The sequence below is a fragment of the Scyliorhinus torazame genome, chromosome 24, assembly GCF_047496885.1.
Source record: "Scyliorhinus torazame isolate Kashiwa2021f chromosome 24, sScyTor2.1, whole genome shotgun sequence".
NCBI lineage: Eukaryota > Metazoa > Chordata > Chondrichthyes > Carcharhiniformes > Scyliorhinidae > Scyliorhinus > Scyliorhinus torazame.
In genome coordinates this window covers 12,092,446-12,104,871 of record NC_092730.1, presented here as the reverse complement: position 1 = coordinate 12,104,871, position 12,426 = coordinate 12,092,446, and the positions used below count along the sequence as shown (strand labels likewise).

General features: G+C 53.3%; 1 protein-coding gene across 6 annotated transcripts in view; it reads right to left on the bottom strand.

Annotated features, from left to right (window-relative positions):
- The window catches only part of LOC140399885 (ADP-ribose glycohydrolase MACROD1-like), a 959,160-nt gene that overhangs the window by 159,079 nt on the left and 787,655 nt on the right, over positions 1 to 12,426 (bottom strand). The window lies entirely within an intron of this gene.

Here is a 12,426-nt window from a genome sequence, read left to right as displayed (position 1 = left end):
CGTGCTGGCATCATCCCAGCGCATGCGCGGGGGAGGGGGGGGGGTTCATCTCCGCGCCGGCCATCGCGGAGGAATAGAGTGCCCCCCACGGCACAGGCCCGCCCGCGGATCGGTGGGCCCCGACCGCGGGCCAGGCCACCACAGGGGCCCCACCCCCCCCCCACCTTTATGGTGAGGTCGGGATGTCCTTCCCTCTTTCACCCACCCCCCGGGGGCGTGTGGGGGTTTTTTACTCTCGTCTAAAATGCCAAACTGGATTGGTTCGGAAAGTTCCCCCACGTCTGAAATGCGCCAGGGCCGTGCAGCGAATTCCGGAGCATCACCACGCACGCGGCGCTGAAAGGAACCTGTAAATCGCGGCATCGGTGGGACATTGAGGCCAATTCTCCCCACCATCCAGGCCAATATCTGTGCCTCGATCGGCAGCATTAAAACAGTTCACCAGGCCATCCTCTCGTTGCAGCTCGCCGGGATTTTTGCCGTGTGCACCGTGGCTGTTGACTGCACTTCAAATCTACTTCGCTGGCTGGAAAGCGCTTCCTGGGAACACGGGAATTAGGGGCAGAGGTCGGCAATCCAGCCCTTCGAGCCTGCTCCACCATTCAATCAGGTCATGGCCGATCTCTCCCTGGCCTCAAATTCACCTCCCTGCCTGTTCCCCATATCCCATTTTTAAAATCAGAAATATATCTACCTCCTTCTTGATTTAATGACTCCGATTGCACCGCACTATGTCGACAAATTCGCCCCCCTCTCCGAGAAGCAGTTCCTCCTCGTCTCGGTTCTAAATCTATCAACCTTTTTCTTCGACCCCTTGTTCTAGATTGCCCCGCTAGATTTCTCCACAAGGGGGGCACACTTGGTCTCCGCTTACTTTGTCAGTCCCTTTTACGATCTTATACATCTCGATCAGACCCCCTCTCATCCTTCTAAACTCCAGCGAGTATGAGTCCAAACTGTTTAATCGCCCCTCGTACGTCAACCCTTTCATCCCCGGAATCAATCTGGTGAATCTCCTCTGAACTGCCTCCGTTGCCACCACATCCTTCCTCGAATAAGGGCCGGGATTCTCCCCTACCCGGCGGGGCGGGGGGTCCTGGCGGGATGGAGTGGCGGGAACCACTCCGTCGTCGGGCCGCCCCTAAAGGTGCACATTTCTCCGCACCTTTAGGGGCCAGGCCTTCACCTTGAGGGGCGAGGCCCGCGCCGGAGTGGTTGGCGCGCCGCCGGTCGGTGGGAAAGGCCTTTGGCGCCACGTCAGCCGGGGCAGAAATTACTTCGCCAGCCGGCGGAAGTCCGCGCATGCGCGTGAGCGTCAGCGGCTGCTGACGTCATCCCTGCGCATGCGCGGGGGGGTGTCTCTTACGCGTCGGCCATGGTGAAGGCTGTGGTCGAGGCGGAGGGAAAAGAGTGCCCCCACGGCACAGGCCCACCCGCCGATCGGTGGGCCAGGCCACCGTGGAGGCACCCCCCGGGTCCAGATCACCCCGCGACCCCCCCCCCCAGGACCCCGTAGCCCGCCCGCGCCGCCTGGACCCGCCGGTAAGGGAGGTGGTTTGATTCTCCCCTGCGGGACAGGCATTCCAGCAGCGGGACTTCGGCCCATCGCGGGCCGGAGAATCACCGGGGGGGGGGGGGGCCGCCGACTGGCGCGGCGCGATTCCCGCGTGCCGGAGAATTCGGCAACCGGCGGGGGGCGGGATTCACGGCAGCCCCCGGCGATTCTCCCACCTGGCGGGGGGTCGGAGAATCCCGCCCAAGGAGACCAAAACTGGACGCAATACTCCAGATGTGGTGTCACCAACGCCCCTATACGACTGCAACAACACTTCTCTACCTTTGTACTGAACGAGGCAAGTCAAATGATGCAGTGTGTATTGCGTCTGCTCACCCCGCTCGGAACTGCACCCCGTTGCAACATTCCTCAGACTCTTTGGTTGGGAAATTAAAATGGGGTCTCCTGTGACATTATGTGGAATGTCTAGAATATCAAGGGTTACTGTAATATCATAATTGACCACTAGATGGAGCTGGGTGCAGGGTATATAAAGCACTGACTCTCAGGATTCTGGGAGAGGGTTGGAGAGAGTGTCGAGGAGAGCTCCAGAGAGTGCAGAGTACAGTTGGAGACAGAGTGTGGAGATTAGTGTTAGCAGAGTGTAGATTGTAGATTATAAATAAATAAATAACCTTTATTGTCACAAGTAGGCTTACATTAACACTGCAATGAAGTTACTGTGAAAAGCCCCTCGTCGCCACATTCCGGCGCCTGTTCGGGTACACAGAGGGAGAATTTAGAATTCTCAGCTGGTACGGGAATTGAATCTGCGCTGCTGGCCTTATTCTGCATCGCAAACCAGCTGTCGAGCCCACTGAGCTAAACCAGCCCTGCGTCTTATTGCTTTCCACAGGAGTAAGTGGTCGAGCTTTAATAATTTGTGTAATAAAATGAAATGAAAATCGCTGATCGTCACAAGTAGGCTTCAAATGAAGTTACTGCGAAAAGCCCCTAGTCGCCACATTCCGGCGCCTGTTCGGGGAGGCTGGTACGGGAATTGAACCGTGCTGCTGGCCTGCCTTGGTCTGCTTTCAAAGCCAGCGATTTAGCCCTGTGCTAAACCAGCCCCTGTAGGGTGAACGCTACAACATCTATCCTGATAATAAGAATCACAAAGAACACCACAGACTTTTAGGCGGGAAAGTAAAATGGGGTCTCCCAACATTATTTTGCAAATAAATTGCGGAGCGGTAGGTGAGGGGAGTAAATCAGGGCCGAGACTGTTTTCAAACGTAATGGTAAACCGGATAAATGCCTCGCTTCAAATTAAAAAAGGAATTCGGAGGGCAGCATGGCGGCCCAGTGGGTTAGCACTGCTGCCTCACGGCACCGAGGTCCCGGGTTCGATCCCGGCTCTGGGTCACTGTCCGTGTGGAGTTTGCACATTCTCCCCGTGTCTGGGTGGGTTTCGCCCCCCACAGCCCAAAGATAATCATAGAATTTACAGTGCAGAAGGAGGCCATTTGGCCCATCGAGTCTGCACCGGCTCTTGGAAAGAGCACCCCACCCAAGGTCAACACCTCCACCCCATCCCCATAACCCAGCAACCCCACCCAACACTAAGGGCAATTCTGGACACGAAGGGCAATTTATCATGGCCAATCCACCTAACCTGCACATCTTTGGACTGTGGGAGGAAACCGGAGCACCCAGAGGAAACCCACGCACACACGGGGAGGATGTGCAGACTCCGCACAGACAGTGACCCAAGCCGGAATCGAACCTGGGACCCTGGAGCTGTGAAGCAATTGAGCTATCCACAATGCTACCGTGCTGCCCCAAGATGTGGTGGATCGGCCGCGCTAAATTGCCCCCTTAATCGGAAAAAGGAATTGGGTGCTCGAAATTTAAAAAGAAGGAATTCGGAACATGGAGGAAGCTTCTTCCATCATTGCCTCGTCTTTGTTGTCACCGCTGCATTGGGAGTTGGAAGCAATCAGCTGAGCGGAGCTGAGGCAGGCACTGGGATGCTGCGAAGGTTACAGAGGGTATTTATCCTGTGGGCAGACAGGGGAGGCATCCGCGCACTGTGCTGGGGGTAGGGCGGGCAGTCACGAAACTGGCTGCGTATTCAACTCGGAAGTGTGGGTGTGGGGCCATGACCCACGGTGCAGGGGCGGCACGGTGGCACAGTGGTTAGCACTGTTGCTTCACAGCTCCAGGGTCCCAGGTTCGATTTCCGGTTCGGGTCACCGTCTGCGCGGCGTCTGCGCGTCCTTCCCCCCGTGTCTGCGTGGGTTTCCTCCGGGTGCTCCGGTCTCCTCCCGCAGATCTGCAGGTCAGGTGGATTGGCCGCGCTAAATTGCCCTTAGGTTAGGTGGGGTTGCGGGGATAGGGTGGAGGTGTGGGCTTGGGTAGGGTGCTCTTTCCAAGAGCCGGTGCAGACTCGATGGGCCGAATGGACTCCTTCTGCACTGTAAGTTCTATGATTCTATGAAGTTCCCACATACAGCAAAAAGATGAATGACCACATCAGCCAGTTGTACTGATGTCTGTCAGGGGATAAATATTGGCCTCAGGACCCTGGGGGAGAGCTCCTCTGCTCTTCCCCAGGCCCTGCTGTTGAATGCTTACCGCTTAACTGAGAGGAAGGTGGCCTTGGGTCTAATATCTCAATGGGAAGACTTCAGGAAGCAAAGTACTGTACACACCCTGTCAGCATCAACGGGGCCGAGGTGGAGATGGTTAGCACTTTCAAATTCCTTGGGGTGCACATCTCCAAAAATCTGTCCTGGTCCACCCACGTCGATGCTACCACCAAGAAAGCACAACAGCGCCTATACTTCCTCAGGAAACTAAGGAAATTTGGCATGTCCACATTAACTCTTACCAACATTTACAGATGCACCACAGAAAGCATCCTATCGGGCTGCATCACAGCCTGGGTATGGCAACTGCTCGGCCCAGGACCGCAAGAAACTTCAGAGAGTCGTGAACACAGCCAAGTCTATCACGTGAACCTGCCCCCCATCCATTGACTCCATCTACACCTCCCGCTGCCTGGGGAAAGCGGGCAGCATAATCAAAGATCCCTCCCACCCGGCTTACTCACTCTTCCAACTTCTTCCATCGGGCAGGAGATACAAAAGTCTGAGAACACGCACGAACAGATTGAAAAACAGCTTCTTCCCCGCTGTTACCAGACTCCTAAATGACCCGCTTATAAGACCAGGAGCAGAATTAGGCCACTCGGCCCATCGAGTCTGCTCCGCCATTCAATCATGGCTGATAGTTTTCGCATCCCCATTCTCCTGCCTTCTCCCCATAACCCCTGATCCCCTTATTAATCAAGAACCTATCTATCTCTGTCTTAAACACACTCAGTGATTTGGCCTCCCACAGCCTTCTGCGGCAAAGAGTTCCACAGATTCACCCCCCTCTGGCTGAAGAAATTCCTCCGCATCTCTGTTTTAAAGGATCGTCCCTTCAGTCTGAGGCTGTGTCCTCTGGTTCTAGTTTTTCCTACAAGTGGAAACAGCCTCTCCATGCCCACTCTATCCAGGCCTCGCAATATCCTGTAAGTTTCAATAAGATCCCCCCTCATCCTTCTAAACTCCCAACGAGTACAGACCCAGAGACCTCAACCGTTCCTCATACGACAAGCTCTTCATTCCATGGACTGACCTGATTAACACTACACCCCTGTATGCTTCACCCGATGCCGGTGTCTATGTATTTACATCGTGTACCTTGTGTTGCCCTATTTTGTATTTTCTTTTCTTTTCACGTACTTAATGATCTCTTTGAGCTGTTCGCAGAAGAATACTTGTCACTGTACCTCGGTACACGTGATAATAAACAAATCCATCCAGCACTCCCTCAGTGCTGGAAAAGGAACAAACGTGAGTCGGCAACTACGCTGGCCTTATAATGGCGGCATGAAGAAAGAGAACGGGGGCGATTCTCCAATATGGAGCCCACGTGTTCGCGCCGTCGTGAACGGCGTCGCGTTTCACGACGGCACGAACCGGGCCCGGGTACGATCGATTCTGGCCCCCACAGGGGGCCAGCACGGCGTCGGAGCGATTCACGCCGCTCCAGCCTCCTTTCACGGCGCCAAATGGGCACCGCGCCAACCCGCGCATGCGCAGTTGGGCCCGCCAACCCGCGCGTGTGCGGGGGACTTCTTTAGCGCGCCAGCCCAAATCAACATGGCGTCGGCGTTCAGTAGGCCCGGGGTGGGGGGGGGGGGGGGGGGGGGGGGAGAGGGAGGCCAGCTCGCCGATCGGTGGGCCCCAATCGCGGGCCAGATCCCATTGGAGCCCCCCCCCCCCCCCACAGGCCGCCCACCGACTCTTCCCGCAGAGTTCCCGCCGGCAGCGACCAGGGGTGAATGGCGCCGGGGGGGGGGGACCTCTGTCGTATTGGTGCTGCCGCTCGGCCACATCCGGGCCGGAGAATCGGCGGCCTCGCCGATTCCAGCGGCCCGCGAACGTGCCGCCGCAAATGGCGCCGATACTCCGCACCTCAGAGAATCGCGCGCCAGCTTGGGGGCGTCGTGGCGCGGCTGCGGCGATGCCCCGGCCCGGCCCCCAACGTTCCTTTGCGGTTAAGACCTTCATTAAACCCTGGAAAACACGGTTGTCACTTGTTGCCGGCGCCGTGTCCCCGCCGTGCCTGAGGGCGCCGTTCTTGGTGCAGAACCCCGGCCGGACACGGCAAAGAAAAGTCGTTTCGAAGCATTAGAACCGCAGCCCATAAATGTTGCTGGGGGCCACAGGCGGGGCCAAGCTCTCTCCCAGTTGCAGTTTTGCCGATGAAGGATCATTAAGTGTGTTGTAAACGGCTTTGCTCCCTTGCTCTTACTCCAATTGATTTGAAGGGGGAAGTGGCTGAAGGGCGTGTTGTAAGTAGTTTGTTTTAATCAAGCAGAGCTAAACAGTTGGCCGGTATTGACGCCACTGACAGCTTTATGTACAGTGTGCCGTTTATAAAGTACATTATTTTTAATGGAGGCCGATCGATGGCTTGCTTTGCACTCTTGTCTTCATTGATGAATCATTTACATTTGAATAGAAAGTAGCCTTCATGCCATTTCCTACATATATCTGATTAGATAAGGCACAAAGTGGCCAAGCACCCTGCTCCACTAAATCAAAAGGAATGCATTTGATGCAGACGTTGGCCAAAGCCCCATCCTTTACTTTCTGACGGTTTAACGAGGAGTAATGGAGGGAGTGGAGTTTCTGCGAGGCATCATGCGGGTCACCGAGCACCAATCTTCGACATGATCCGCCGAGGTTGGGTTTTCGTATTGGTGGGTGGGGGGTGGCGGGGGGAGGTAAAGGCTGGGAAACTGACTGTCTCATCCCCTCATTCCAACGAGCATCAAATTCTTCCCAAGGTAATGTAATCCTTCCCAAGGATTCAACTTCATCGGGGCGCATCGCTGAAGAATTTCAAGCTCGGCCCAACTTTGCAACCTCTGACTGAGCTGAATTGTTGGGCCGCTCAGGATTTCACAAAGTGGCAAAGTTACCTCTGCTCCTCCCTCGCAACGCCTTAATCTTCAACTTCGAAATATTACTCCCTGCAGTAGCAATGTGACATTTTCCATTTGCTACATCAGCTACTCCCTGACCTTTCTGAAGAAGGCTGTCAATTTAATGGCATTCTGTCCAGGCCATGGATGATATATGTTGCATCCACAGCAACTTTGTTAACACTTATGAAATTCATTTTGCTTATAGGACATGTACAGCTGGGAGTAGGCTAGCGAGAGAGAGAAATAGAATGGAATCGCGACAGTGCAGAAGGAGGCCATTTGGCCCAGCGAGTCTGCACCGGCCCCGGGAAAGAGCACCCTACCTAAGCCAAAGCCCCCACCCTATCCCTGTAACCCAGTAACCCCACCTACCCTTTTTTGGACACTAAGGGGCAATTTAGCGTGGCCAGTCCACCTAACCTGCACCCTGGACTGTGGGAGGAAACCGGAGCACCCGGAGGAAACTTTCGCAGACACGGGGAGAGAACGTGCAAACTCCACACACAGCCAGTCACCCGAGGCCGGAATCGAGCCCGGGTCCCTGGCACTGTGAGGCAACAGTGCTAACCACTGTGCCACCTGGGAAGATAGAAAAGGGGGAAGAGAGAGCACAAAAAAGAGAGAGAAGTTGGGGGGGGAATAGATGAGGGGGAAGAGAGAGAGAGGGGGGAATGGGAAAGGTAGGGCTGGGATTGAAAATGGGGTGAGAAAGAGAGTGGAGAAATAACTGGAGAGAACAGAAAAGAGGGCAAGAGAGGGGATAGAGAGAGAGAGAGAGAGCGTAGAGAGGTGAGAGAGTTGAAAGAGGAGGAAACTGGGTAAGGGAGTGATGGAGAAGAAGAGAGGGGTGGAAAAGATGGACGGAGAAGAGAAGAGGAGAGTGAAAGAGAGAGAGATGAGATGAGAGAGAGAGAGATGAGAGGGAGAGAGAGAGAGAGGAGATGAGAGAGAGAGAGAGAGGAGATAAGAGAGAGAGAGAGATGAGAGAGAGAGGAGATGAGAGAGAGGAGTTGAGAGAGAGAGGAGATGAGAGCGAGAGAGAGAGGAGATGAGAGAGAGAGAGAGAGAGGAGACGAGAGAGAAAGAGAGGAGATGAGATGAGAGAGAGAGAGATGAGAGGGAGAGAGAGAGAGAGGAGATGAGAGAGAGAGAGAGAGGAGATAAGAGAGAGAGAGAGATGAGAGAGAGAGGAGATGAGAGAGAGGAGTTGAGAGAGAGAGGAGATGAAAGCGAGAGAGAGAGGAGATGAGAGAGAGAGAGAGAGGAGACGAGAGAGAAAGAGAGGAGATGAGAGAGAGGAGATGAGTGGGAGAGAGGAGATAAGAGAGAGATGAGAGAGAGCGCGCGAGAGAGAGGAGATGAGAGAGAGAGAGATGAGAGAGAGAGGAGATGAGAGAGAGAGAGAGAGAGGAGATGAGAGAGAGGAGATGAGTGGGAGAGAGGAGATAAGAGAGAGATGAGAGAGAGAGAGCGAGAGAGAGGAGATGAGAGAGAGAGGATGAGAGAGAGAGAGAGAGAGAGGAGATGAGAGAGAGAGAGAGATGAGAGAGAGAGAGAGGGGAGATGAGTTGAGAGAGGAGACGAGAGAGAGAGAGAGAGAGAGGAGATGAGAGAGAGAGAGAGATGAGAGAGAGAGAGAGGGGAGATGAGTTGAGAGAGGAGACGAGAGAGAGAGAGAGAGAGAGGAGATGAGTGCGAGAGAGGAGATGAGAGAGAGAGGAGAGATGAGATGAGAGAGAGAGCGAGCGGAGATGAGAGAGAGAGAGAGAGGAGATGAGAGAGAGAGAGGAGAGATGAGAGAGAGAGAGGAGATGAGAGAGAGCAGAGATGAGAGAGAGAGAGAGGAGATGAGAGAGAGAGGAGAGATGAGATGAGAGAGAGAGAGAGCGGAGATGAGAGAGAGAGGAGATGAGAGAGAGGGGAAATGATGAGAGAGAGAGAGGAGATGAGAGAGAGAGTGTGAGGAGATGAGAGAGAAGCGAGAGAGGAGATGAGAGAGAGAGAGAGGAGATGAGAGAGAGAGAGAGGAGATGAGAGAGAGTGGAGATGAGAGAGGGAGAGGAGATGAGAGAGAGAGAGGAGAGATGAGAGAGAGAGAGGGGAGATGAGTTGAGAGAGGAGACGAGAGAGAGAGCGAGAGAGTGGAGATGAGAGAGAGAGGAGATGAGAGAGAGGGGAAATGATGAGAGAGAGAGAGAGGAGATGAGAGAGAGAGTGTGAGGAGATGAGAGAGAAGCGAGAGAGGAGATGAGAGAGAGAGAGAGGAGATGAGAGAGAGAGAGAGGAGATGAGAGAGAGTGGAGATGAGAGAGGGAGAGGAGATGAGAGAGAGAGAGGAGAGATGAGAGAGAGAGAGGAGATGAGTTGAGAGAGGAGACGAGAGAGAGAGCGAGAGAGTGGAGATGAGAGAGAAAGAGGAGTTGAGAGAGAGAGAGAGAGGAGATGAGAGCGAGAGAGAGAGGAGATGAGAGAGAGAGAGGAGAGATGAGATGAGAGAGAGAGCGAGCGGAGATGAGAGAGAGAGAAAAGAGATGAGAGAGAGAGAGGAGAGATGAGAGAGAGAGAGAGGAGATGAGAGAGAGCAGAGATGAGAGAGAGGAGAGAGGAGATGAGAGAGAGAGGAGAGATGAGATGAGAGAGAGAGCGAGCGGAGATGAGAGAGAGAGGAGAGATGAGAGAGAGAGAGGAGAGATGAGAGAGAGCGAGAGGAGATGAGAGAGAGAGAAGTGAGAGAGGAGATGGGAGAGAGAGGAGATGAGAGAGAGAGAGCAGATGAGAGAGAAAGAGAGGAGATGAGAGAGAGAGGAGAGATGAGATGAGAGAGAGAGAGAGCAGATGAGAGAGAGAGGAGAGATGAGATGAGAGAGAGAGAGAGCGGAGATGAGAGAGAGGAGAGATGAGAGAGGGGAGATGATGAGAGAGAGCGAGAGGAGATGAGAGAGAGAGAAAAGAGATGAGAGAGAGAGAGGAGAGATGAGAGAGAGAGAGAGGAGATGAGAGAGAGTGGAGATGAGAGAGAGAGAGTGAGGAGATGAGAGAGAGTGGAGATGAGAGAGGGAGAGGAGATGAGAGAGAGAGAGGAGAGATGAGAGAGAGAGTGAGGAGATGAGAGAGAGTGGAGATGAGAGAGAGAGAGTGAGGAGATGAGAGAGAGAGTGAGGAGATGAGAGAGAGTGGAGATGAGAGAGAGAGAGTGAGGAGATGAGAGAGAGGAGAGATGAGAGAGGGGAGATGATGAGAGAGAGCGAGAGGAGATGAGAGAGAGTGAGGAGATGAGAGAGAGAGTGAGGAGATGAGAGAGAGTGGAGATGAGAGAGAGAGAGTGAGGAGATGAGAGAGAGAGAGAGGAGATGAGAGAGAGAGAGTGAGGAGATGAGAGAGAGAGTGAGGAGATGAGAGAGAGTGGAGATGAGAGAGAGAGAGGAGAGATGAGATGAGAGAGAGAGAGAGGAGAGATGAGATGAGAGAGAGAGAGAGCGGAGATGAGAGAGAGGAGAGATGAGAGAGAGGAGATGAGAGAGGGAGAGGAGATGAGAGAGAGAGGAGAGATGAGAGAGAGAGAGGGGAGATGAGAGAGAGAGAGGGGAGATGAGTTGAGAGAGGAGACGAGAGAGAGAGCGAGAGAGTGGAGATGAGAGAGAAAGAGGAGTTGAGAGAGAGAGAGAGAGGAGATGAGAGAGAGAGGAGAGATGAGATGAGAGAGAGAGCGAGCGGAGATGAGAGAGAGAGGAGATGAGAGAGAGAGGAGAGATGAGAGAGAGAGAGAGGAGATGAGAGAGAGCAGAGATGAGAGAGAGAGCGGAGATGAGAGAGAGAGGAGAGATGAGATGAGAGAGAGAGAGCGGAGATGAGAGAGAGAGAGAGAGGAGATGAGAGAGAGAGGAGAGATGAGAGAGAGAGAGAGCGGAGATGAGAGAGAGGAGAGATGAGAGAGGGGAGATGATGAGAGAGAGAGAGAGGAGAAATGAGAGAGAGAGAGAGGCGAGATGAGAGAGAGAGAGAGGAGAAATGAGAGAGAGAGGGAGGCGAGATGAGAGAGAGAGAGAGGAGAAATGAGAGAGAGAGAGAGGCGAGATGAGAGGGAGAGAGGAGTTGAAAGAGAGAGAGAGAGGAGAGCGAGAGAGAGAGAGAGGAATGAGAGAGAGAGAGAGAGAGAGACGAGACGCGAGAGAGAGAGAGAGAGAGGAGATGAGAGAGAGAGAGAGCGAGAAGAGAGGAGAGATGAGAGAGAGAGGAGAAATGAGAGAGAGAGGAGATGAGAGAGAGAGGAGTTGAGAGAGAGAGAGAAGAGACGAGATAGAGAGAGAGAGAGGAGATGAGAGAGAGAGAGAGAGAGAGGAGATGAGAGAGGAGATGAGAGAGAGAGATGAGAGAGAGAGGAGATGAGAGAGAGAGAAAGAGAGATGAGAGAGAGAGAGGAGATGAGAGAGAGAGATGAGAGAGAGAGAGAGGAGATGAGAGGGAGAGAAAGAGAGATGAGAGAGAGAGGAGATGAGAGCGAGAGAGGAGATGAGAGCGAGAGAGAGCGGAGATGAGAGAGAGAGAGGAGAAGAGAGAGAGATGGGAGAAAGAGAAAAAGGCGAGAGAGTCCAGAAGAGAGAGGAGAGGTGAGATGAAAAAATGTTGAACAATTGAAAGAGAGAGATAACGACGAGAAGGGAGATTTATTTAATTCTAACGTTCCATATTGGATTCAGGTCCAGGTCCGAGACACGAAGGATATGCACTATGGTATCCCAATATTTTGAAGTTAAATATTCTTGAATAGAAGAACACCGTAATACTAATCACTGAAATATCAGTGAAGGAATCGTAAGCCACCATGACAAAAAGCAATAAAAGTCATGCTTTTTTTATTCGTACCTGGGGTGTGGGTGTTGCTGACTGGGCCAGTATTTATTACCCTTCTCTAATTTGCCTTGAGGGGTCAGTTTATAGTCAACCACATCACTGTGGGCAAAATAATTTATTGTCACAAGTAGGCTTACTGTGAGGAGTTACTGTGAAAATCCCCTAGTCGCCACATTCCGGCGCCTGTTCGGGTACACAGAGGGAGAATTCAGAATGTCTTTCGGGACTTGTGGGAGGAAACCGGAGCACCCGGAGGAATCGCACACAGACACGGGGAGAACGTGCAGACTCCGCACAGACAGTGACCCAAGCCGGGAATCGAACCCGGGACCCTGGAGCTGCGAAGCAACAGTGCTAACCACTGTGCTACCGTGGAACCGCATGCAAGCCAGGCCAGGTAAGGACGGCAGATTTCCTTCCTAAAGGGCATTTGCGAACAGTTGGGTTTTTGCGACAATTGTCATCATGAGACTTGTAATTCCAGATTTCTTACTGAATTCGAATTTCACCATGTGCAGGGGCGGGATTTGGA